This window comes from Hylobates moloch, unplaced genomic scaffold, assembly GCF_009828535.3.
Source record: "Hylobates moloch isolate HMO894 unplaced genomic scaffold, HMol_V3 SCAFFOLD_20, whole genome shotgun sequence".
NCBI classification, from domain to species: domain Eukaryota; kingdom Metazoa; phylum Chordata; class Mammalia; order Primates; family Hylobatidae; genus Hylobates; species Hylobates moloch.
Window position 1 is genome coordinate 3,791,398 of NW_026652295.1, and position 26,345 is coordinate 3,817,742.

Here is a 26,345-nt window from a genome sequence, read left to right on the forward strand (position 1 = left end):
TTTGCAATGCAAGCAAACTACTCTCAGGCTTATACCTACCACAGAAAAGAGTGGGGTGTGGGAAATTAGCTTATCTTTTTCAAAGTATAATTTTAAAAATATAGAAAGAGCATGTGTCAAAGATTTACTTAGCTCATTAATTAGGGAAGCAACAGGGTGCTAAAGAAGAAGTTAAAAGACTAGTTTAATATAGTCAATGTAAAAAAAAGAATGCTGGAATAGATTGCAAAGTTAGAAACAAAACTGGCTAATATCCCATAGAGCAGTAAAACCATAACCTCGGGAGGAAGTTTTTCCTATTGGAGAAATCATTTGCATATCTACCAGCTGTCATTTACTAAAGCCCCGTTATATCCAGCATTTGAGAGAAAGGAGATAGTTAAAGAGACAGACATTCCTGGCAGAGGGTCATCTTGGGTCCATATTTGGTTTACTAAACTGTTAAGAGGTGTCCAGACCATGCCTTGTAAACATGGCTGCCATGGCCCTGTGGGTGGGAGGGCCAGTTGCAGCAAAAGGGAACCATTGTGATTTTGGTAGATGCTTCACCTGAGCTTGAAGATCATTGTATCTGTGCTAAGGAGTTTGGATTCCGTGCTGAGAGCAAGCAGAGAGCCGTTGAAGATACAATTGGCATGCCCGGCTATCCAGTTCTCAGTGAAATCCTGGACTCCAGATATATCTTCAGGGTGTAATGATTCTGGGTAAGAGTAGGAAAGGCAGAAACTCAGTCAAGACCTCTCTAAAGCTCTAATCTTCTCCCTGTTATATAACCAGCTTCCCCCGGAGCTTATGAAAATCTTGGGGAGGGAGTCCTCCAGTCTGGTTAGATCGTGTCTTATTGATTGCAAGGGACTGATGCTGCATAGGAGGGCCGTTGATGTTCTTTGGGTTCAGAGAATCTCAGACTCTCTTAGCAGGTGCCCAGGAGGTGTTGTCTCCGGCTGTAATGAGTCTTTGGGGTCAGCACATCAACTTCACAGTGCTGTGCTGAGTGGTAGAGTGAATGTTTCTTTTTTAAGATCACAGAGTAGATTACATCAGAGTAAAATGTTACATGATGACTCTGTCAGTCATGATAATTTTTATTTCCAATATTTACATCATCAGATACTGTTGTTACAGCATATACAAAGTCTGTCACATTCAGTCTTGAGGAACAATTCTGATACACTGTCCCAATTAACAGTGCAAGCTAGAAATCTGGAAGAGTCTTTGATTCCCTTACCTCACTGACACCTCACATCTATCATTCATCACATACTAGTGGTTCTGTCTCCTAAATATATTTTTTTAATTTCCCCCCTCATCTCATATCCCTCTACATGGTTTTAATTCATGCCCTCATTGATTTTGAGATTACTGTTACCTGGATTCCTGTAGCAGCCACTTCCCAGTTTTGCTAATTTAGTCCCACCTCTGCAATCCATTCTCTCCCTGCTTCCAGGCTGGTCTCCCTAAATTTTAAATCTTACACTCCATACGATTCTCCTCGATCTCTCCCCTTGACTGAAAATCTCTTAGTGAGTCCCCTTTGCCTGCTAAACAAACCCAAGCTGCTTAGCACTGGCAAATAAGGCCCACAAGATTTGCCCTTGCCTACCTTCTCAGGCACCTCTTTCCAGCCCCACACGTTAACTTCCCATTTCAGTTTCTCTGAGTTTCCAGGTTCTCTCATTCCAGGCACTGGCATATCCAGGAATCTCCTCTGACCCACCCACTGGTTAGTCCTGTCCTGAGCTCCTACAGTCTCCTGGGCGTTTCCTTCTTCTGGCCCCTATGTCACTGTGTTTTATGTCTGATTAGTAATCTTTTATTACAAGGGGCATATCCTGGGAAGAATTCTACCCTATATTCAACCCCATTTCTCATTTCTGGACACACTGCTTGGCAGAAAATACTGTACTCTGTGAAGGTTTGTTGGATGCTGGATGAGCTGTTGAAAGTTTCCTTCTAGAGCATGCTTTTCCACATTTGATAATAAGTTGTGAGTCAGTTGCTACCTTTTTATTAAGTTGTCAGAAGGTGTTAACATGAGTGTTTTTGTGGTTTGAAATGTTGCTTTTTCAGTGAGTGGTAGCTAAAGGCAAAGGACTTTGACTATTGCCAAGTTCCTGTGCCGAAATGAACTGGAAAAAGTGGTACGAAGGCAACTATGGTGTTATTTAACTCTATAAATTTCTGGGTGAAAAATCTATTATAGCTTTTTTCATTAGTCATTAAAATGATTAGTCCACATTCAATGTTCTGTATCATAATTGTTTCCTGCTGTAGTTGGATGACATTGCTTGAGATAAATTAAACCTGTGGCATTATTATGCCTCCTTTACAAAATTAATCCTCTTTTCTTCTTCCTAGCTAGGCTTTGTATCACCTTCCTACACAATCTTATATGTCAGAGATATTAAAAATAACATGCTGGAATATTACCTGCTTTGGGGTGTTTTTCTTATTTCCCATCATTATAATTTAGAGAAGAAAGTCATTTCAAAAGTAAACGTTTGGCTCATGTTATCACCTCTCTCTAAGTGCTTTACACCTGTGTGATTTGTTCATTCATCGAAGGCTTTTTTTTCTACTCTTTCTGTATGTTGCACAAGCATTAACCTGACCTTGTACTTGAGGATTACTTTTCAACTATCCTTCTGTAGCAAAAAAAATCATTTTTGGAGGACTCTCCGTCTGAAAATGATTGGAACTGATAGATACACTGTATAAGAAATGGCTGTTTTTTCTGGAGTCATTCCATTTTTTCTTGTTTACACCACAGCTTAAATTAATTTACCTGTCCTAATGAATACATAAGAACAAGAACAATACCTACAATTTAGTCAACCACAGAGAGCCACAAAGACAATTATATGTATTCAAGGCAATGTTATATAATTTACATGCATTTAAGGGCTGAGAAGAATGTTCAAGAATGGCATCCATGGTTCGTAGGCAGATGGTATCCTTATTGACTCAGCTAAGGTGCTCCTGCCTTCTCTGTTCTGTATAAGAAAGAATTAAATTTAAAATTCCATCCATACATCAGCAGCTTGACTTTAAATAAGATTAGAAAAACATAGTCAATCCTTATTTTTTGCAGTTTGTGTATTTGAGAGTTTGCCTACTTGCTAAAATTTATTTGTAAACTTTATTTATCTTTTTTTTTTTTTTTTTTTTTTTTGAGATGGAGTCTTGCTCTCTCTCCCAGGCTGAAGTGCGGTGGCATGATCTCAGCTCACTGTAGCCTCTGCCTCCTGGGTTCAAGTGATTCTCTAGCCTCAGCCTCCGGAGTAGTTGGGACTACGGGCATGCACCACCATGCCTATTTTTTTTGTGTTTTTAATAGAGATGGGGTTTCACCATGTTGGCCAGGTGGGTCTTAAACTCCTGATGTCAGGTGATCCACCTGCCTTGGCCTCCCAAAGTGCTGGGATTACAGGTGTGAGCCACTGCACCTGGCCTATTTGTAAACTTTAAATCAATACTCATGGGGCATTTGCAACATGTCCGGAGTGTTGGAAAATTTGACTTGCCTGAAGCACATATTCACAGCTGAGGTCAAACGAGGTGACCTCGTGCCTTCTTATTTCAACTGTCATACTGTAAATAAATGTCCTTATTGGGGTTTACTTAATGCTGCATATTTTCATATTTTTGTGCTTTTTTTGGTGATTTGCTGTTTAAAATGGCCTGCAAGCATAATGCTGAATTGCTATCTAGTGTAAAAGCAATAAGGCTGTGATGTGCCTCATAGAGAAAATGTGAAATAGACTTCATTCACGCCTGAGTTTATAATGCTGTTAGCAAATTCAGTATTATTGAATCAACTATATATATATATATGTATGTATTTTAAATGCTGTGTCTTTCAATAGAAACACACATCAGATAAGCTTCTGTATTGACTGGTTGATGAAAATGTAACCAGAGACTCAAAGGAAACTAATCCTGGATTACCTGTAGAAATAATGGTTCAGTATTGACTTATTCAGTGTTTGCTCTGACTTTAGAAAATCTAATTATCACGAATAATGAGAATTAACTGTGTATGCAGCTGTCTTAGGTTAGAGTCTCCCAGAAGCAGACCCCAAGAGAGAAGTTGATTTGGGGAATGATTCCAGGAAACCTTGGTGTAGGAGTAGATAATTAAAAGAGGCAAGGAAAGGCAGGCAATAAAGGGTAAAATCATCAAGCAAATTACCTCTGTGGACAAATGACACTCAATTCTACTATAGTAGCCTGGGTGCCAGTGAAGAGCATGTGCCTCAGGTGTCCTTCCTGAAGGGAGAGAAAGGTAAGATATTTCTAAGTATTTGGGGATTTTTTTTTTTTTTTTAAATAAGACAGAGTCTCGCACTGTCCCCAGGCTGGAGTGCAGTGGCGCGATCTTGGCTCACCATAGCCTCCTCCTCCTGGGTTCAAGGCATTCTCCTACCTCAGCCTCCCAAGTAGCTGGGACTACAGGCGCCCACCACCATGTCCAGCTAATTTTTTGTATTTTTAGTAGAGATGGGGTTTCACTGTGTTAGCCAGGCTGGTCTCAAACTCCTGATCTCATGATCCACCCACTTTGGCCTCCCAAAGTGCTGGGATTACAGGCGTGAGCCACTGTGCCCAGCTGTATTTGGGGATTTTTCATGATCTTTCTCTTATTTCTAGTTTAATTCCACTTTATTCCAAGAACATTCTTTGTATGAATTCAGTTCTTTTATATTTGTTAGTTTTATATCCAGCAGTATGTGGCCTATCGTGGTGAACATTCCATGTGTTGTCAAAAGAATGTGCATCCTATAATTCATTGTCACTTACTGATTTTGTGTCTCCTTGTTCCATAAATTACTGAGAGAGGAGTGTTGATGTCGCCATATGAAATTGTAAATGTGACTATTTCTCTATTCAGTTCAATCAGTTTTTGCTTCATGCATTTTGGAGCTCTGTTGTTAGGTGGATACAAACTGATGACTGTATGTCTTCTTGATGAATTGACCTTTATTATTTTGTCCCTTTTTATCCCTGGTAATTTTCCTTTATATGAAGTCTATTTTTTATATTAATGTAGACAACACAGCTTTCTTTTGATTAGTGTTTGCCTGGTTTATCTGTTTTTATTCTTTGACTTTTAATATATGTGTATCATTATATTTAAAGTGGGTTTCTTGTAGACAACATATAGTTGTTTGTTTTTTTAAAAATCCAATCTGACAATCTTTGTTTTTTAAATGATATATTTAGACCATTTACATTTAATGTGATTATTGATATAATTAGATGTAGACTTCCTATTTTGTTATTTTTCTGTTTGTTTTTGCTCTTCTCTTCTCATTCCTTACCATCTTTGAATTATTTTTAGTATTCCATTTTAACTTATCCATTGGGGTGGTTTTTTTGTTTGTTTGTTTGTTTTTTGTTGTTGTTGTTGTTTGTTTTTGGGTTTATGTCTGTATTAGTCCATTCTCACGCTGCTATAAAGAACTACCTGAACTGTAATCCCAGCACTCTGGGAGGCTGAGGCAGGGGGATCGCTGGAGCTCAGGAGTTTGAGACCAGCCTGGGCAACGTGGTGAAACCCCATCTCTACAAAAAATACAAAAAAATTAGCTAGACATGGTGGTACATGCCTGTACTCCCAGCTACTCAGGAGACTGAGGTGGAGGATTGCTTGGGCCCAGGAGGCAGAGGTTGAGCCGAGATTGTGACACTGCATTCCAGCCTGGGAGACAGAGCAAGACTCTGTAAAACAAAACAAAACAAAACAACAAGAACCCCAAACCAACAATCTACCTGGGACTGGGGAATTTATAGAGAATAGAGGTTTACTTGACTCATGGTTCTGCAGGTTGTAGAGGAAACATGGCTGGGTAGGCCTCGGGGAACTTACAATTATGGCAGAAGGTGAAGGAGAAGTTGGCACATCTTCACATGGCAGAACAGGAGAGAGAGAATGAAGGGGGAAGCACTACACACTTTTAAACAACCAGATCTCATGAGAACTAATTCACTATCACAAGAACAGCAAAGTAAACGTCTGCCCTCATGATCCAATCACCTCCCACTAGGCCCCATCTTCAACACATGGGGATTACAGTTCAACATGAGATTTGGGTGGGGACACAGAGCCAAACCATATCAATCTCTTTATATATTTTTCCAGTGGTTGTTCCAAAGAATATATGTATATAATATTATGATATTATATATATACACACATATACATATATATGTGTGTGTGTGTATATATATGTGTATATATATATATATATATATACACACATATATATATACACACATACTCTTAGTTTATCTGGATTTAATATTTAACAACTTCAAGTAAAATGTTGAAGACTGGCCACCATACAGTTTTCTTTCCCTCTTTATGTTGTAGTTGTCATTTGTATTACATTTGGATACATTGACACCCTCCCAAACAGTGTTACAATTTTTGCCTTCAAACTTCATACATAGTTTCAATAACTTAAAAAAGAAAAGTATTATTTAACTAGGTATTTATCATTTCTACTGTTTTTTATTCATTCCTGAAGTTTCAAGTTTTCTTCTAGGAACGTTTGTCTTCCACATTAGCTTCCTTTAGGAATTTTTCTTAGATATATTGGCAATGAATTCTCTTTGTTTTTCTTCATCTGAGAATATCCTTATTTTACATTCATTCCTGAAGGATATTTTCACTAGATACAGAATTCTGAGTTGACATTTTTTTTTTTCTTTCAGCACTTTAAGGATTTTGCTCCACTGCCTCCTTTATGGTTTCTGATGAGGAATCATTAGTATTCACTAGTATCTGTAGTATGTGAGTTGTTGCTCTCCTATGCAAAATATATCATTTTGCTGTGGCTGCTTTCTAGATATTTTTCTTTATCTTTGGTTTTTGGCAGTTTAATTTTGATGTGTGTTAGCGTGGTTTTCTTTGAGTTTATTTTGTTTGGTTTTTCTAGACTTCTTGAATCTATGAATTTATGTCTTTTGCCATATTTGAGGAATTTTTGTTCATTGTTTTGTCAAATATTTTGTCTGTCCTGATATCTTTCAACTCTTGTTCAGGGACTCCAGTGATCTTGAGATTGTCCCACAGGTTCCTGTGGCTACTTACCTACTTTTAGTCCTTTTTCTCTTTGTTTTACAGATAGGCAATTTTTACTGATCTATTTTTAAATTCACTGACATTGTTCTCTCTCATCTCAGTTCTGCTAGTGGGCCCACTTAGTGTATTTTTAAATTTCAGGTATTCTATTTTTCAATTCTCAAATTTCTATTTGGCTTTTTTTAATAGTTTCTCTTTCTCTGCTGACTACTCATGTCTTTCTTTTAAATTTGGAAGTGCTTACGTTCACCTCATAGAGGAAGGTCATAATGACTGCTTTAAATTACTGACCCCTATGCATTTGGTCTCTTGCACTTGACCCGTTGGATTTTTTTATGCCTCCAGTGCACCTGCCTTGGGACTCCACTTGGCCATTGGACTTCCCCACCCTCACTGCTGTGGCCTGCAATTGACAATATCATGTCAAAGTCATGTCTTGAGTCCCCAGCTAGGCTAGGATCCTTGCTGATTCCTCTCCTCCAACAGTATCTTTGATCATGCTGGGCAAGCTGAATTAAATTGTAGTAAGTGCATTCACGATAGAAAAATTGCAGAAAAATCACAGGTTCCATCCAGCCAATGTAACACTTTATTATAATAATACAATGTGATTATTCTCTTGAGTAACTGTTTTCATTCTAAAGCATCCGTAGAATTTCATGGAGCAGAAATGTAGTGCACATTTCATATCTCCAAATGTTTTAAGCCAAATTATAATTGCAGACAGCCCTTATAAATCTAATTACGTGCCTTACAGTGACTCCACAGGTACCCAGGCCAGATGGAATTAATATATTACTGCTGCTGTAAATCACGTGAGATTAAGACAAATAATATAACATGATTATATAAAATGATCTGCCATTTTTCTGCTGCGATCACCTACTTCATTAAGGTATTGGCAGCGTTTAGCAAGGCTGGTGTTGCAGTCTTTTTTTGTTGCTATAAAAGAATACATGTAGCTGGTAGTTTATAAAGAAAAGAGGTTTATTTGGCTTATGGTTCTGCAGGCTATAAAAGAAGCATGGCACCAGCATCTGCTTCTGGTGAGCAGCTCAGGCTGCTTCCATTCCTGGTGGAAGGGAAAGGGGAGCTGACTTGTGCAGAGATCATTTCCAAGAGGGAAATCAAGAGAGAGAGGTGGGAGGTGCCAGGCTCTTTTTAACGTCCAGTTATCTTGGGAGCTAATAGAGTAAGAACTCACTGATACCTACTACCCCCATCCTCCATTTCTTCATGAAGAGTCTGTCCCCATGATCCATTCACCTCCCATTAGGACCCCCCTTTAACACTGAGGATTACATTTCAACATGAGATTTGGAGGGGCCAAACAAACTGTATCCAAACTATAGAAGTGGCAAATTGGCAATATCTACCTATTCATTCAAAAGAAATAGGGTAAAAACATGAGATGATCCATGGATGTTTCAGCTTTTCTGTCACTGACCCTGCATACTGAAAAGCAATAAATTCCTTCCTAACTTAAATAAAGTAATGGCAGATATGCCTAAGGCCACAAATCTATGTAATGTAGGTGGAGTTAATTTGATTAATTGTGGATTTCTAGGCAGTAATCTCTTAAACTTTGTACTCAGCTTTATTAACTTTCAGAAGCTAAGATCAACTTTTCTGTTGCTGTCATACTTTCAGAAACTCATATTAAGTACCAATTGCTGATCTCAAACCCATTTTAAAATATTCCATTGTGTTCTGGGTAATTTCATTTCTTTTCATTAATTTCACATTGAAATTTTTGGCTATTGAGTGCTGTGATAAAGCCTTTCCCCATGAAACTTTCCCAGAAAAATTTTTACTTTGTTTAATAAATTATCGATGCTCAGAATTGAAATTCATTCTTTTATGTCTCCAAGAGGTGCTTATTGAGTGGTTACTATGTACCAGGCCGCTCCTGGGCACTAAGGAGATGGGGGTGAACCAGATACATAAATGCTTTGCTTCTGTGGAGTTCTCATTCCAGTGGAGGAAGGCAAAAGTAATAGGTGGACAAATGCATAAAAGAATTTCAGGTATTAAATATTATATAGAAAATGGCCAGCTCATTTAAAACCTTATGGGTGTGTTCAGAGTTTGAATTTCATTTTAAGAACAAAGAAGTTACTGGGAATTTAAAGTGGAACGTGTGAGCAGATTCACTACACACTGGTTATCAACTTATCACCCACCCACACATCAGGTTACATGAAGTGGGTTTATTACTCACAGAAAGGTAGCCAGGAACAACGGAAGCCTAAGGTCCATTGTAAGCTGGTCCCTCAAGGCTCAGGAAAGCTGCCCTGGGCAGATGGAGGCTTGCCTGTACATCCTCCACTTGCACTGCAGGTGAGGGATCCCAGAAAGCAACCCACTCTGTGTTTTACACTCCGGGGTCCTGGGGGGTCACTGGGCCAAAGCACTGAAGACATCCTGTTTCTGGAGGGGACTGGAATAAAGGCCAGGCTGTTGTGACCAGCCTCTCCCTATCTCAGGACATTGCATTCCCAGCACGTTTTCTACTTATTCTTGAAAACTACAAATGAGAAAGGGAGAAGAACTGGGTTGACTCAAAGTCACCTGGATAACTGTCTGCAGAAAGATGTCTTTAAAAGTCCAAACTGGCTGCAATATTGTAAAATGGATTAAGGCAAGAAGGAGTAATTAAGGGTGATACATGTTCAGGTAAAAGATGAACTTGAATCAAGGTGGGAGGAGTGAAGATGAAGATGAAGGGTTCTCTGTAAACTGTAGAATATGCTTTTAGATCACTAGAAATATTGCCTACAAACAATGATATATACTTTCTTTTTCTTACTATAAATATAACTCTTATTTGCTTCATATATTTTTGTGTTGGCTACAATTTCCAAAATATAAATTAGTAATTGTTATAGAGGATATCCTCTAGGGTTTTAAATGTGATGTTGGTTTTTGGTTAGGGAGAGAGAGCCTTTTCATATTAATGCATTGTTGCTCTGGTTCTAATTTTTGAACGATTTTCAACAGGAATGGATGATGGATTTTATTGAATACTTTCTTGGTGTTAATGAAAATATTCTATTTTTTACTGATGCCTTGCATGAAACTAATATATTTCTTAATATTAAACCATTCTATTCCTGTTTCTATAAATTTGACTTTTCTAGGTATCTTATATAAGTAGAATCATACAGTATTTGTCTTTTTATGACTGGCTTATTTCACTTAGTGTGTCTTCAAGTTTCATTTATATCATAGTATGTGTTAGAATTTCAATCCTTCTTAAGGCTAGATAATATTTGGTTATGTAATATATATATATATATATATATATATATATATATATATATATATATCACATTTTGTTTATCTGTTCATCTGCTGATGGACACTTGGGTTGCTTCCACATTTTGACTATTGTGAAAAATGCTACTATGAATATAGGTGTACAAATACTTCTTTGACTCCTAGTTTTCAATTTTGGGAGGTATATACTCAAAAGTGGAGTTGCTGAATTGTATGGTAACTCTATTTTTAATTTTTTGAAGACCTGCCATGATATTTTCCTTAGTGGCTGCACCATTCCTACCAACAGTGCACAAAAGGTCTAATTTCTCCACAAACTTGCCAGTAGTTATTTTATTTATTTATTTGAGATGGAGTCTCGCTCTGTCACCCAGGCTGGAGTGCAGTGGCATGATCTCAGCTCACTGCAACCTCCGCCTCCCTAGTTCAAGCGATTCTCCTGCCTCAGCCTCCCGAGTAGCTGGGACTACAGGCGTGTGCTACCACGCCTGGCTACTTTTTTGTATTTTTAGTAGACATTGGGTTTTACCATGTTAGCCAGGATGGTCTCGATCTCCTGACCTCGTGATTTGCCCACCTCGGCCTCCCAGAGTACTGGGATTACAGGCGTGAGTCACTGTGCCTGGCAATCCAATACTTATTTTTTAAATTATTTTTGATTTTTCTGGGTGCATAGTAGGTGTATATATTTATGGGATACAGAAGACATTTTGATACAGGCATGCAAAGTGAAATAATCACATCATGGGGAATGGGGTATTCAGCCCTTCAAGCATTTACCCTTTATGCTATAAACAATCCAGTTATACTCTTAGTTATTTTAAAACGTACAATTAAGTTATTGTTGACTGTAGTCACTCTGTCGTGCTGTCAATAGTAGGTCTTATTCATTCTTTCTAAGAACTTCTTTTTGTACCCAGTAATCATCCCCACCTCCCTGTCGGCCCCCTACTACCCTTCCCCGCCTCTGGTAACCATCCTTCTACTCTCTATATCCATGAGTTCAGTTGTTTTGATTTTTAGCTCCCACAAATAAGTGAGAACATGCGGTGTTTGTCTTTCTGTGCCTGGCTTATTTTACCTGACATAATGATCTCCATTTTATTAAAAATGAGTTCACTGTAGATGAATGGATTTGTTTCTGGGGTCTCTATTCTGTTCCATTGGTCTGTGTGTCTGTTTTTGTGCCAGTACTATGCTGTTTTGATTACTATAGCTGTGTAGTGTAATTTGAAGTCAGGTAATGTGATTCCTCCAGTTTTGTTCTTTTTTCTCAGGATAACTTTGGCTTTTGTGGTTCCATATACATTTTAGGATTATTTTTTCTATTTCTGTAAAGAATGTTATTGGTATTTTGATAGGCATTGCATGGGATCTGTAGATCACTTTGGTAGTATGGACATTTTAACAATATTGATTCTTCCAGTCCATGAACGTGGAATATCTTTTCATTTTTTGGTGCCTTTTTCAGTTTCTTTCATCAGTGTTTTATGATTTTTATTGTAGAGATCTTTCACTTCTTTTGTTAATTCCTAGGTATTTACTTTTATTTGTGGCTATTGTAAATGGTATTACTTTTTAAATTTTCACATTGTTCATAGTGGAGATATAGATATGGTACTGATTTTTGTATGTCGATTTTATATCCTGCAACTTTGTTGAATTTGTTTATCAGTTCTAATAGTTTTTTTGTATGTGTAGTCTTTAGGATTTTCCAAATGCAAAATCATATCACCTGCAAACATGGATAATTTGATTTCTTCCATTCCCATTTGGACGCCTCTTACTTCTTTCTCTTGTCTGATTGGTCTAGCTAGGACTTCCAGTACTATGTCGAATAACAGTGGTGAAAGTGGGCATCCTTGTCGTGTTTCAGATCTTAGAGGAAAGGCTTTTATTTTTTCTCCCATTCAGAATGACACTAGCAATGTGTGTGACATATATGACTTTTATTATGTTGAGGTATGTTCCTTCTATACCCAGTTTTTGGAGTTTTTTTTTTATCATGAAGGGATATTGAATTTTATCAGATATTTTTTCAGCATCAATTGGAGTGATTATTGTTTTTATCTTTCACTCTGTTGATACGATGTATCACATTGATTTGCATATGTTGGACCATTTTTGCATCCCAGGGATAAATCTTACTTGGTCATGGTGAATGATATTTCTAATGTATTGTTGAATTTCGTTTGCTAGTATTTTTTTTTAAGAATTTTTGCATCAATACTAATCAGAGCTATTGGCCTGTAGTTTTCTTTTTTCTGATGTGTCTTTGTCTGGTTTTGGTATCAGGGCAATACTGGCTTCAAAGAATGAGTTTGGAGGTATTCCCTGCTCCTCTATTTTTGGAAGAGTTTGAGTAAGATTGGTATTAGTTCTTTAAATATTTGGTAGAATTCAGCAGTGAAGCCATGTGTTCCAGGCTTTTCTTGACTGGAAGACTTTTTATTATGGCTTCAATCTTGTTACTTGTTATTGGTCTGGTCATGTTTTATACTTCTTCCTGGTTCAATCTTGGTAGGTTGTATGTGTCTAGAAGTTTGTCCATTTCTTCTAGGCTTTCCAATTTACTGGCATACGGTTGCTCACAGTAGCTACTAATGATCCTTTGAATTTCTGCAGTATCATTTGTATTATCTCCTTTTTCATTTCTGATTTTATTAATTTGCGTCTTCTCTCTTTTTTCTTACTCTGGCTAAAGGTTTGTCAATTTTGTTTAACTTTTCAAAAACCCAACTTTTTGTTTCATTGATCTTTTGTATTGTTTTCTTTATTTCTACTCTGATCTTTATTACTTCTTTTCTACTAATTTTGGATTTGGTTTGCTCTTGCTTTTCTAACTCTTCAAGATGTATCATTAGATTATTTGAAGTTTTTCCTCTTTTTTGATGTAGGCACTTATGTCTATAAACTGCCCTCTTAATACTGCTCTCGCTGTATCCAATAGGTTTTGGTATGTTGTGTTTCCATTATCATTCAGGAGCATATTGTTGCATTTCCATGCTTTTGAATGGTTTCCAAAATTCCTTTTGTTACTAATTTCCAGTTTTTTCATTCGTGGTCAGATAAGATGCTTGATATGATTTCAATTTTTTGAATGTTTTAAAACTTGTTTTGTGACCTAACATATGGTCTGTCCTTGAAAATGATCTATGTGCTGAGAAAAAGAATGTGTATTCTGCAGCTGTTTGATGAAATGTTTTGTAAATATATATTAGATCCATTTGGTCTATAGTGCAGATTAAGTTTTAAGTTTGATATTTTTCTTTTTCTTTTCTTTCTTTTTTTTTTTTATTTTTTTTTAGATGGCGTTCCACTCTTGTTGCCCAGGCTGGAGTGCAATGGCATGATCTTGGCTCATTGCAACCTCCGCCCCATGGGTTCAAGCGATTCTCCTGCCTCAGCCTCCCAAGTAGGTGAGATTACAGGTGCCCACCACCATGCTAGAGAAATAGTTGAAAACTATATGGTAGTAAAAGACACTAACTTATGTACTGCAGTCTATGTCAGATCATGTAGATTAAACAAAAAATTAGTTCCTTTTCAGACCTCTCCCTAAAGCCATCACAATGCCAACTCTCCAGAGCCAACCATTTTCAACACTTTCAGTTATTTTTAAATGATAAAAATTCAAATGCAGTGATTCTAAAAGTATGGTCCAGTGGTTTCTGGAAGTTTCCAAAATCTTCTAGTTAGGATTCGTTAAAGGGAGATCAAAGTTGAGGTAAAAACTAGATGTTGTTTAGACCATTTACATTTAATGTAATTATATTTTTGAATTTAGGTCTTCCATTTTATTATTTGTGTTTTCTTCCTGTCTTCTCTTTCCTGCCTTTTGTATTATTTGAACTTTCCTTTTTTTTTTATTTTAGCATTCCATCTGAATTTATTTTGATTTTAACCATATCTTTTCGTATAAAATTTTAGTGGTTGCTCTAGGGATTTAAAAAAATACAAACTTAACATTTTAATGGCAATTTATAATCAGCATTTTACCACTTTAATTGGAATGTGTAAAACTTACCACTAGGTTTCCTTTCTCGTTTATGTATTACATCTGCACATATTGAAAACTCCATCAGACAATGTTATACCCTGTGCTTTCAAACATCAGATATGTTTTAAAGTACTCAAAAAGAGAAGAACAGCCTATTATATTTACCCAGATATTTACCATTTCTGAAGTTCTGAGATTTCTTCTTGAATCATTTCCTTTCAGCCTGAAGAACTTGTCTAGCAAATCTCTTAAGTAGGTACACTGGTCATGAATTCTCTTAGTTTTCCTTCATCTAAGAATGTATTTATTTCACAGAATTCTGAGTTTATAGTTCCTTCCTCCCTCCCTCCCTCCCTCCTCCCTCCTTCCTTCTTCCTTCCTTCCTCCCTCCCTTCCTTCCTTCTTTCTTTCTCTACTTTCTCTACTTTAAAATGTTGTTCTACTTCACAGTTTCTGATGAAAAATCTATAGTTATCCAAATTGAAAATCCTCCGTTGGCAATGCACTGTTTTTCTGTGGCTGCTTTAAAACTTTTTTCATTCTTTTTATTTTTCAACAATTTCATTGTGATGCATCTGTGCATAATTTTATTTGTATTTATCTGGTTAAAAGTTCACTCAGCTTTTTAAATCTGTAGGTTATATCCTTTGCCAAACTTGGGAAGTCTTCAGCCATTGTTTTTTCAAACCTTTTTTCGGCACTGCACTCTTTCTCTTGTCCTCTAAAACTCCAGCGACACAAACATTACAACTTTTATTATTGTCTTATATGTCCCTGAAGCTCTACTAGATTTTTTTCAACCTTTTTTCCCTCTTTTTTTGATGCATCTTCAAGTTCACTCTTTCCTGTGTCACATCCTTTGTGGTATTGAACCCATCTAATGTGTTGTTTTTTTAATATTGGTTATTGTACTTTCAACTCTAAAATTTCTAATTTTTGTCCTGTATGTCTTCTGTTTCTTTAATGATACCTTGTATTTTTGCTTTTTCTTCAAGGGTGTTCAAGATTGCTCATACAAGCTTTTTTTTTTTTTTTTTTGAGACGGAGTCTCGCTCTTTGGCCCAGGCTGGAGTGCAGTGGCGCTATCTCGGCTCACTGCAAGCTCCGCCTCTCCGGTTCACACCATTCTCCTACCTCAGCCTCCCAAGTAGCTGGGACTACAGGCACCCACCACTGTGCCTGGCAAATTTTTTTTTTTTCGTATTTTTAGTAGAGACAGGGTTTCACCGTGTTAGCCAGGATGGTCTTGATCTCCTGACCTCGTGATCTGCCCGCCTCGGCCTCCCAAAGTGCTGGGATTACAGGCGTGAGCCACGGCACCCAGCCTCATACAAGCATTTTAAAAGCTTTGTGGGATGCCTCCAACATTGGTGTCATCATGGCACTGGCATCTGTTGATTGACTTTTCTCATACATGTTGAGGTTTTCATGGTTCTTTATATGCTGAATACTATTTGAGTGTACCCTGAACATTTTGATTATTATGTATAAGACTTCAGGTCTTGTTTAAATCCTACGGAAGATGTTGACATTTTTGTTTTGGCAGGCACTTGACCTGGTTAAGTTCAGGCCTCACATTTCAACCCACCTTCTCTGAGCTGCAATTCCAATGTTAGTTCAATTTTCAAAGCCTTTCAATGCTACTCAGATCATTCCCAAGTGGGTGCCCCCTGTGGGTGCTCCTTACCCAAGAGGTCAGACTGGAACCTGGGGAGACCTGTCCCTTAAGCTCAGTCCTCAAAGTCTTTTGAATGCCACTTAGGATCAGATTTATACATGCTCAGGCCAGGGCTTAGCCAGGAGTTCATAGACCTCTTTATGGAGTTCCTTTCCCAGACGCTCTCATTTTATTTATTTATTTATTTATGGTTTTTTTTTTTTTTTTTTTTTTAACTTCTCTGGGGATAGTGCTGTATGCTTTCCCAAACTCTTGTCTCTCTACTCTCTCCTTAGCACCTCTGGTTCCCTGAGGCTTTATTTTATGGTTGTCCAGCCAGTAACTACGCACTTCTGTGACTGCCTTACAGCAGTGCTGGGAGAGAGAGAGGAAGAGAGAGAGGCAACAGTGTTTGTGGCACCTTCTTGGAGCTGCAGTTCTTCCGAACTGAGAGCAAGGTTTGTCTCCCTCAGAGTTGTAGCTCCTGCAGATTCCCGTTGCTGGCCTCTTTCACTGCTGCACCGAGCCTGCTGTGGGCTTGCCTGAGGGTTGGGGTACCAGGGAATGGAGAAAAAAAATACTGAGGGATTTCCCACACACTCTCTGTCCCTTAAAAGACTACAGCTACTACCATGCCATAATTAGCTAAAACTTCCACTTTCTGGAAGAACTGTCATTTTCTTACAGCTATTCACTTTCTTTCAACTTTCGTCACCAGCATAAACACTAGGCTCTCTTTGGGTGCTGTTTTCATTAAAGAAGTGAAACTTTTATCACTTCATGATGGTCGCTGAGTATGCCAAGGGAAGCAGAGAAAAACAGGGCTGCCTCCCCCTGTGGAGACTGGAGGTGGGCAGGCCCATCGATTGGCCAAGTGGCTCAGTGTAGCATCTGCTGCTAAAATCGGGCCCCAGAAAACTTATCCATTGTGCCATAATCATGTAGGCCTTTGGAAATCCTTGAGGAAACTCAAAATAGTGAATGTTAAGTTAAAACATGACAAAGTTCCATTTGATTGTTATCATTCTTGAGAAGTAATTTCACTGTGATCTGTCGAGAAACATTTGTAAGAGATTCAGCCATAATGTGTTAAGGAGAAGGTTAGAAAATCTAGGGAAAAGCTCCTATCATTTTATAGTTTCTTTGGGGATTGAAATATATCTGCTAAAGCAGGCCTCAAACTAGTGTGTCTAGAAATGGGATACCTTCACCTGGGATGGGGTAGTTGCCCTTGAGCCACATGACCCAAGCATAATTACAGATTTTCAGGAGTGGAAGAGACTTGAGATGCTATCTGACCAAACCTTCTGTTTTTACAGAGGAAGAAACTAAAGCCAACATGTGAAGTAAGAACCTGTCAAGGGTCATATTAGGTCACATCAGGTCACATCCTAACTCTGTGTTGGCATCCTTTCCCTCTATGCTGTCTGATATGCCTGGGAGACGCCCTCTGTCCTGCTTCCCACTAGGGCTACACTGATATGTGAGTCCTTTGGGGGCAAAATCACCCATTTTGGGAATTTTGGAAGCAGAACAAAAGTGGCAGTGTTCTGATGGTTCTAATTAAAGATGGAGAGGTATGTGGGACTATTGCAGACATAAAGAACTCTCTTCTGAATGGGAGGGGCAGCTCAAGACCCAGGAGTTACAATGTGATGGAACAGTTCAAGTCAAGTCTTTGTTTTGGCAGGTTGAACAGTGTTAACTTTGCTGGAAGGAACCTTACTTGGAGGGCCAATCACCTGCTTCTCTAGAGTTCTCAAGCTCTCCTGTGAGCACCAGGTTGAGCCGCAGAAAGCCAGGGCCAGCTCACTGAACTGAGAAATGGACATGAAGATGCCCAGGTCTGCAGATGGTTTGCCTTCTGAAAAGTGATGGGCCAGAGGGGTACTGGCACACGGTCATTCATTCAACGATTATGCTCCTGCTCTGTGAAGTGTTGGGGATACAGTGCTGAGCACAGACAGACCTAGTCTCGGTCCTTTGCAGCTTTCAGTGAAGGATAGGAGGTAGACATTGATGCGACAAGCACCTGAGTAAATGTAAGACCATGCAGTGATGAAGGCCATGGAGGAAGGGCCCATGCAGGGGCGGAAAACAGAGGAAGGGGCTGGTGGAGCAGCTCCTCTGGCTCAAGGCTGAGTGGTATAAACTGTAGCTACTGCATGATCTGAACGTGTCTTAAGGAGGGTATCCCCAAAGCGGGCTCACTGGGAGGTACTGTGGAACGCTGGTTTATTGTAATTGCCATGTGTTTATAAGTAATGGAATCCTAGAGTTAGAAGGAACTTTGGTCACCTTCTAATTCAATATTCATCTTTCTCAATCCAGGAAACATCGCTACAGTATCCCTAACTGGGGATTGATCCATTCATTTCCAGACACAGAGAACAGAGTCACATTCTGCTGTTTCCATATGCATTATTTTAGTAAGACTTCTTGGGGCACAAGGCAGGAAGTGGGGGACAATATATTTGTCTGCACCAAGGCAGCCTGAGAAGAGAGAAGTGAATACTCCTGGGGGTATTCTATATTATTCACTTAATATTCTAAGTGAATACTCTAGGGGCGCCTGAGACGTGGAGCTGTGAAAGTACACATTCACAAAAGTACCAGCTTTAAAACTAGATTCTCTCTACTATTCAGGACCACCAAGGAAAGGCCACACAACAGGGACAAAGTACATCTGAGATCTAGCAAATTTCCCTGTTGGCCACATATTGATAATGATGTATTAAAATCAATTCTATACCGTGGGGTTCTTATTTGACGTTAATAGATACTATGGTGGTTTGACATAGTTGCTGCCCAGAGAAAAAGCCGCACACTCACCTACACCAGAATGAAGTCTGAGTCAGCTGCCTCCCCTCCCCCATCCCTTCCAAAGTCAATGGGTGAAAGTCACAGAAGTCCCTCTGCTGCTACCTAGTGACGACAATGTGAATACAACTACACAGCCTCCTGGGAAAGAAGTTTTGAACCACGTTTACCTCTTCTAAAGGATGCCTGTAATTACCTCCGAGTGCTCTATTTTGACTACAATGTAAAAGCATATATATTTTAAAACTCTATAAACTCTTATGCATATCCCTTTTTAAGAATCTGACTTGTAATGGATGTAGCCTCACTTTCAAGAACCTAAAAGCTGTGCCCCCAATTCAGGGAGTAGAACAGACAGGCTTAACAGCAGTGCCTAAAAATGCTGCTAAATTTATCTTTAAAATGCCTGTGGTTCCTTAGCACTTGAATTCCGTTATGCCCCTGGGTGTAGTCACCTGGATGTTAGGGGCTGTCAAAATTCAGCCCTCAGGTGGTGATCAGTAGGTTTTCCCTTTAAGTGGTTTCTGAAAGGATTAAAAAAAAAAATCTTGAAATTCTGATGTCTGGATGATGTTTCCAGTTTTGTGGAAGAATAAAAGAAAAGGGACATGAAATTCTGGCTCCCTGGGGGCAGTGGCTGTGTCTTATTAATCTCTGTGCCCATTGTACCAACACCGGTCAGTCACAGCATGTACTCAACCAATGCTGATGAATGCAGAGAGGCGAGGGGCTGGCACGCTCTTGACCCCTTATAGAGGCTGCGTCGATGGCCAGGGTTCAATGGGAACTTTCTGGTACAGTCTCGCTCTGCCACTCTTTCAAATTAAATGCAGCACAACTGGAAGCCTCACATTCTCATCGATGGGTTGAGGAGGGCATCAGGGGCAGAAAGGCTCACATGAGCCCTGAGCGTGAGGTTTCCTGCCCAACACTGTTGTGCCATTGCAGCCCACCTTCTTCTCACCTTTCCTTCCACACCACGGCATGGCAGGTGCAGAAACCATGCTGGGATTGAGGACCTAGAGGCTGACTACAGGTCTTGGGGGCAAAACATCTGGACACACAGCTGAAGATGAGCCAAGTATATTAGTCAGAGTTCTCTAGAGAAACAGAACCAACAAGATAGAGAGATGCAGAGAGAGAGAGAGACAGACAGACAGACAGACAGAGAGATTTAAGTAACTGACCCGTAAAATCTTGGAGGCTTGGCAAGTCCAAAATCTGCAAGATGGAAGTGGGCTGGCACATTGGAGACTCAAGGAAGAGTTGCAGGTTGAGTTCAAAGGCTGGCTGCTGGCAGAATTCCTTTCTGCTCAGGTGAAGTCGGTCTCTATTCTATTAAGACCTTCAACTGATTGGATGAGGCCCACCCATACTATGAAGCATCATTTGCTTTACTCAACATCTACTTGTCTAAATATTAATCTCATTGAAAAAAACCCCAGAAACATCCAGAATACCATTTGACCAAATGTTTGGACAATGCAGCCTAGCCACATTAACACAGAAAATTAACTGTCACAGCAAGACACCAGGGAAGCATTGGAAGATGTTAGCGGCTGTCATTGAAATGAGTGCCCTCAGGTGGACGGCAGCCAGCCATCGCCAAGAGTGGGGCAACTGGAAGGGCCCTCCCCTCCCGTTTACTTTCTGCTCTTCACAGCTCATGGATAGAGGAATTTTCTCAGCACTTTTCCCAGGAGGATTTTGGCACCACCATTTCTTGAAAACAAATGTCTGCAGGGATGTGTGTGTGTGCCTGTGAATATGAAGTCCAGATCCTGGGACTGAGAACAGCAAGGGGAACAGGTGGCCACGGGGGAGTTTCCAGATTGCCGCCTTAGGATGTGCTCCCAGGGCTGCGCTGGTGTCGGTCGTGAGTGCGATCATGGTTTGTGCAACGTCTGAACTTTCTGTCACCTTATGGTTTAATCAATTTGTTGTTTACTTCAGCTATTTGTAACCTCTCCTCAGTTACTTGGTGTTCAGCAGTGTAATATATCTTCATGTGTGAATGTAAATATACTATTTAGTGGAAACTAAAAGGAATTGTGGAGGAAGAATTTTTTGGATAATTTTATGTTTTCATAATGTAAAAATTAAAGACATTTGAAGAGTTGAGTATGTCAGTTTTGGGAATGCAAGAGAATGACTTTGGGGCTATCATAATACTTAAAATCATCACTACTCTTTCTTTCCACCTAAGTCTCATAGCAAAAGAGGAAATTTACTTCAGTCTCTTTCTATAGCAGAACATTATCATACTGTATTCCCGTGTTCACTTACCTGCGCTGGATTGTGAGTCCTTACAGAGAGAAATTGTTATGTGCTATATTGCCAACACCTGTACGTTATAGGTGGTCACTGAATGTTTGATGAGTAAATGAATTAGGGAGTAATATTGTTTATTATTTTTTGCTGTTATTTATAATTGGGAGTGGGTAGGATTTGGATTATTAAGATTCTGGGAAGCCTCATAAGAACCTCAGACTCGCCGGGCACGGTGGCTCAAGCCTGTAATCCCAGCACTTTGAGAGGCCGAGGCAGACGGATCACGAGGTCGGGAGATTGAGACCATCCTGGCTAACACGGTGAAACTCCATCTCCACTAAAAATACAAAAAATTAGCCGGGCGTGGTGGCGGGCGCCTGTAGTCCCAGCTACTCCGGAGGCTGAGGCAGGAGAATGGCGTGAACCCGGGAGGCGGAGGTTGCAATGAGCCGAGATCGCGCCACTGCGCTCCAGCCTGGGTGACAGAGCGAGACTCTGTCTCAAAAAAAAAAACCTTAGACCAGACTCAACGTGTCCAAAAAAGAGCTCACCTTGTACCCCTAGATCCTGAAGCGACTTCCAGTAGCTCAACCTCCTCCCATCCAGTTCCATCTCTGCCAGGGATCTTTTAAAAATGCAAATCTCATTACGTCTCTTTCCTGCCTCAAACCTCCCAGTGGTTCTCCAGTCTGTCAGGAGAGGGTATAGACTGTGGCCTGGCCCAGGAAGTTCTTTGAGGTCAACCCCTGCCTACTCATCTTGCTAACTCTTTTTTTTTTTTTTTTTGAGACGGAGTCTCGCTTCTGCCGCCCAGGCTGGAGTGCAGTGGCGCGATCTCGGCTCACTGCAAGCTCCGCCTCCCGGGTTCACGCCATTCTCCTGCCTCAGCCTCTCCGAGTAGCTGGGACTACAGGCGCCCGCCACCACGCCCGGCTAATTTTTTTTTGTATTTTTAGTAGAGACAGGGTTTCACCGTGGTCTCGATCTCCTGACCTCGTGATCCGCCCGCCTCGGCCTCCCAAAGTGCTGGGATTACAAGCGTGAGCCACCGCGCCCGGCCATCTCGCTAACTCTTACGGCTCTCTGACACTAGGCTTTTGCTCCAATCATATAAGCAACTGTATTTCCTTAAAATCGCAATGTTCTTCCCTACCTCCTCATTTAACTAATTTTCAGTTTACTGATCATCTCTTATTTTCCTATCAGCGTCTCTTTCTCCTTATTCTTCAGGGAACATTTCTCTCCACCATCCTGTGCCACACTGTGGAGGTGTCAGTAACACCCTCTGTCCTCTCCTGGCCAAAGGAAAGGCGTGTCATTCAGCCCAGGCCCCTGGATCCTCATCTCAGGATTTGGAAATGTGACTGAAGTGACATAAGGAAAGACACGAAGTGCGAGGAGCTCAGTCAGCTCTGCAGCTCCAGCTGGGTTACCTGTGAATCCTTGCTAGCCAGATACATCCCTTGATTTGCTGTGACTCCTGCCTTTGCTGAGTCTGTCTTCATAGATTCTTTCAAATGTGGTTCCATCTTGCCTGAGTTTGCCAGAGCCAGATTCTGTGCTGTAATAAAAAAACCCAAATCAACACACCTCTCACCCTCCACAATGCAGCTTCTGAAAGATTCCAGATGCCCAGCCTGATTGAGAATTCTCTCTCCTCTGCTCTCAAAGTCCCTTTGGGTGCTTCTACCAAAGCACTGACAGTGTGATTCTGATTTGATCGCTGGTGTCTGAGAGCTGTGAACGTCCTGATGGTGCTGGCACCCAGCATCATTCCTGCCTCATAACTGGCATGTGATAAATGCTTGTCGCATTCCCTCATTCAAAATAAACATAGAAGACAATCCAGAGATCGCAGCTTCACAGAAATCACAGAAGGAAATTATGGAATATAAAATTTTAAAACAATTTTAATGAAAATCTTGAAAATAGACATTCTCTTCTTTAACATAAACTGAACAAACTCGGCCTGTTTTGGTGCCTCTGTGAGTACCCTGGGTTGCTCTGGGCTGGTGTGCGATGCCGCCCAGGACTTCCTCACATGCCTCGTCTTCTGCAGCCAGTGGCCCGCCAGCCACTTTACACTTGGAGGGTGATAAGGTTTGGATTTGTGTCCCCGCCCAAATCTCATGTCGAATGGTAATTCCTGATGTTGGAAGAGGAGCCTGGTAGGAGGTGATGGGATCATGGGGGCAGAACTCCCTCTTGCTGTTCTCTTGGTAGTGAGTTCTCACAAGATCTGGTTGTTTAAAAGAGTGTAGCACCTCCTGCTTTCGCTGTCTGCCTCCTGCTCCCGCCATGTAAGACGTGGCCTCCTTTCCCTTCGCCTTCCGCCATGATTGAAAGTTTTCAGAGGCCTCCGCAGCCATGCTTCCTGTACAGCCTGTGGAACCGTGAGCCAGTTAAACCTCTTTTCTTCATAAATCACCCAGGCTCAGGTATGTCTTTATAGCAATGGAGAACGGACTCATACAGTGGGTCTGTAGCCTCTTTCCATGGTATTATCTCCTATTTTTCAATGTTTCTTTGATGCATGTTTTAAGAAATGTTCATTGAAAGCATGTCATGGGACAGGCACTGGATTACGTCTTAGAAATGCCAAGATGCACAGCCACAGTTGCTTTCTCCGGGATGGCACAGGTGAGGAGGGGGATCAAAAATAAAGGCTAGAGATAGGTGCCTGTGCTGGGTGCTCAGGGCATGCAGATAGGGTACCTGATCCACTGGGGTCAGAGAAAGTTTTCTGGAGGTGTTACCTGAGAAGAGCCTTGGGGAAAATGGGCATTATCCAGGTGAAGAAGGATTTTCTGAAGGTTCTGGACATCTGTGTTAGAAGACACCCGGCTTCTCCGCTTCTCCTGGGAACACGGGTCGTGCTTCTACTCCGTGGTGTTCCTGGGAGCTGCTGCATTCATGGCATGCTCTCCCCTGCCCCCACGTATAACTGGTGTTATGGGTGGGCTAAGTGGCCAAAAGTGAGCGTTCGGGTTGGCACACTGCCACACTGAGCCTGGAGAATCTTCCCTCAGAATGCTTTGAATTATTAGTTAAACAGAGAGTTTCTTTCTGGCAGTAAGAGCAATAAAATGTGAGATTCACGAGTTGGCCTTCATGTTTCTTGCCTTTGGAGAAAGCTGTCCTGCAGAGAGGGAGAGTGCAGGCTTCTGAAGAGTCACAGATAGAGATGAGGAGTCCTGGGGAGATCTAGACCCTGACTCTGGTTACCCCTGAGACCCAAACACATCCCCATTTTTCTCACAACTTGCTGGTCCACCCTTCCCTGGATCCCACAATGCATTCTAATACCTTCCAATAATTTTTTTTTTCTTTTTTGAGAGAAAGTCTCATCCTGTTGCCCAGGCTGGAGTACAGTGGCGCAATCTTGGCTCACTGCAACCTCCACCTGCTGGGTTCAAGTGTTTCTTGTGCCTCAGCCTCCCGAGTAGTTGGGATTACAGGCATGCGCCACCACGCCTGGCTAATTTTGTAATTTTAGTAGAGATGGGGTTTCATCAGGTTGTCCAGGCACGTCTCAAACTCCTGGCCCCAGTCTCCCAAAGTGCTGGGATTACAGGTGTGAGCCACCATACCTGGCAAACTCGTAATCATTACTATAAAGAATTTATAGTAAATAACTAAATTCCTGAGAAATGGCTTAAGCTAAAATTCTTTTATTGTTGTTGTTGTTGTTTTTTGAGACGGAGTCTCGCTCTGTCGCCCAGGCTGGACTGCAGTGGCGCGATCTTGGCTCACTGCAAGCTCCACCTCCCAGGTTCACGCCATTCTCCTGCCTCAGCCTCCTGAGTGCTGGGATTACAGGCGCCCGCCACCACGCCCGGCCAATTTTTTGTATTTTTAGTAGAGACGGGGTTTCACCGTGTTAGCCAAGATCGTCTCAATCTCGTGACCTCGTGATCCACCCGCCTCGGCCTCCCAAAGTGCTGGGATTACAGGCGTGAGCCATTGCGCCCAGCTGGCTTAAGCTATTCTTTGTGGGATTTCTGTCATCCATAACCAAAAAACATTTAGATAAATGTAGTGTCCTCATCTCTAGGGCGTCACTTGCCACGAATCAGTAAGTGCTGGAGGACAAGCTCCCTTACTTAGAAAACTAGGCTGCATTACAGAGGAATTGTTTTAAGGAATAATGCTTGAGGTTTGTAAGCAGGTGGATTTAGAAATCTGAACTATGAGAGCATATTGAGAATATTAAGAATATTAGAAGCAATAATCATGCAGGCTAGATCACATAAAGACCATCAGAAGACGGGCTATTAGATGCTGGGTCAGACGCCTGTGCCTTTCCTTCAGTCCACGCACTGGCCACTCAGTAGGAACCTCCTTCTCTGCCCTTCCATCTTCTTGAGCCCTTCCATCTTCTTGAGCCCTGTCACCTCTGTTCTCAGCCTGCCCTTGGCCTTGGATTAGTACATCGGCCTCCTTCAGGTCAGAGCTGTCTGCTATTAATCAGTTCTTAGCGTTGGCCTGTTTCTCTGGTATAGCCGTTAATGACCTGCTTACATTCTTCCTAGTACAGGCATCCCTTGGTATCCGTTGGGGATTGGTTCCAGGACCACCTCATGGATACCAAAATCTGTGGATGCTCAAGTCTCTGATAAAAAATGGCATAGTATTTGCATATAACCCGTGTAATTCTCCCACGTATTTTAAATCCTTTCTAGCTTATTTATAATACCGAATACAATCCCTACACATTACTTCATTTATGTGGATTCAATGGAGTACTCGGCGTGCAGCAAATTCAAGTTTTGCTTTTTGGTACTTTGTGAAAACATTTTTTTCTGCATATTTTCTAACTGTGGTTGGTTGAATCTATGGATGTGGAACCTAGAGATACAGAGAGCCAACTGTATATGACTACTCTCTGAAGTGTGTTTTGCCTTTTTGTGTCCAAGCTGAAAACTTGAAGGGCCCTCTGAGCCACAAGAGGGCTCAATCAAGGGAAGGAGTTACTCCAAGACCAGCCAGATGGCACTCATTGGCTGGAAGGCCTGTAATGATTTAAAGGAATTCTTCTTGATTTTTAGGAATAGCAGAGGCCCACCAGGCCCTGGGCAGAAGGAATGATAATAAAACTTCTGAAAAGGGAAATGCAAAAATAGCTGAAAGGAGAAACATTGCAGGTTCCCAACTGTGGGTAAGTATAAGGCAAGGGATGGGGGCGTCTAGGTGGCTGCTGGGGACAAACCCTAGTGGGATTGTCATCCAAG

General features: G+C 40.8%; 1 protein-coding gene across 6 annotated transcripts in view; it reads left to right on the forward strand.

The window, feature by feature from the left end:
• The window catches only part of LOC116460379 (testis expressed protein 56), a 179,595-nt gene that overhangs the window by 57,357 nt on the left and 95,893 nt on the right, over nt 1-26,345 (forward strand). For all 6 annotated transcript variants that reach the window (XM_058432654.1, XM_058432652.1, XM_058432653.1 and 3 more), the window contains exon 6: nt 26,163-26,272. The gene's annotated coding sequence lies outside the window, so the exon portion shown is untranslated. The remainder of the gene's footprint in view (nt 1-26,162; nt 26,273-26,345) is intronic.